Here is a 1220-nt window from a genome sequence, read left to right on the forward strand (position 1 = left end):
CAAGAAACCATACCAGCGAAAAAGCTCTATAACTGAAAAGCTTCATCTTTGAATTATTTTGTCTTCTAATATAATTAATTCGCCACCGAAAAAGGAACCACTCACTTATTGTATTTATAGAGTTGTTTTTAGTCATGCACCGTAGCTGTTCTAACAGAGAAAGTTATCATGCTACTCATGCTCATTATATGGCAGAGATCGAGAGAGAGAACAGCATCAATGCAATTGGTGTTTTATTGATTGCAGTTAGAAGATTCAGATGACATGATTTCTCCCATGGCAAAGTTGTTCGCATTGAATTTTGGGAACATTATGCTAAAGGTATATATGGATTAAGTATATATAACAAATTTGTGATGCCACTTATAAGATGGGGATATAGTGCCAATTAGATCTATTATTTTAAATTTATGATTGGTTACCATAGTCTTTCAATACAGTAGTTGAATGCATAATTGTGAGAAAATGGGCAATACCCTAGTGTAAATTAAGAGACTTATTTGGTATTTTATATTCGGATTATCTTGGAAAGATATTGATATACATTTTAGAATTTAAAAAAAAATTAGGAATAAGGAATTTATTAAAAAATAGTATAGGAAGCATTTCAGGTGAGGCATTGTACTATATTGGAAGTCTAGTGCGCCATGCCTCTGAACCATTAAGATATAATATAAAATATATAAAGGAATGAGATTATGGGAGAGAGGAATGTTGTGAAAATGAGATAAATGGGTGCATGGTGGACCGTTAACCTGTTTTTTCATTGTCAAGTTCATAGGTATGGAAAAAGTCCATAATATCCACTACGGTGTGATGATGTGGACTAGCTTATGACTTATGTCATGTGCCTGTAGTTGGCTTACAATGAAATGGTGAGCCAAAATTTATTTGGTTGTAATTAAATTGTTAAATAAAAATATTTTTTAATAATTTTTTTAATATATTTAATAAAATTTTAACAATAAAAATTAAAAAACTTTAAAAATATTTTTTAAATTATAATTTATAATTTTTAAAAAATGACTTAAAAAATATTTTAATTTTAATATTATAAATAAATAAAAAATATTTTTATATTACCGTATCAAACAAAGAATAAAATATTTTTGCAAAAAATATTTAAATATAAAATTATTTTTACCTTTTAAAAAAATCACTAAATTTTTTTTTCCTAAAAACACACAGAAAAAATCTGTAATTTTGTCCATTTAAGCCAA

This window comes from Arachis hypogaea, chromosome 18 (assembly GCF_003086295.3).
Source record: "Arachis hypogaea cultivar Tifrunner chromosome 18, arahy.Tifrunner.gnm2.J5K5, whole genome shotgun sequence".
Lineage (NCBI taxonomy): Eukaryota > Viridiplantae > Streptophyta > Magnoliopsida > Fabales > Fabaceae > Arachis > Arachis hypogaea.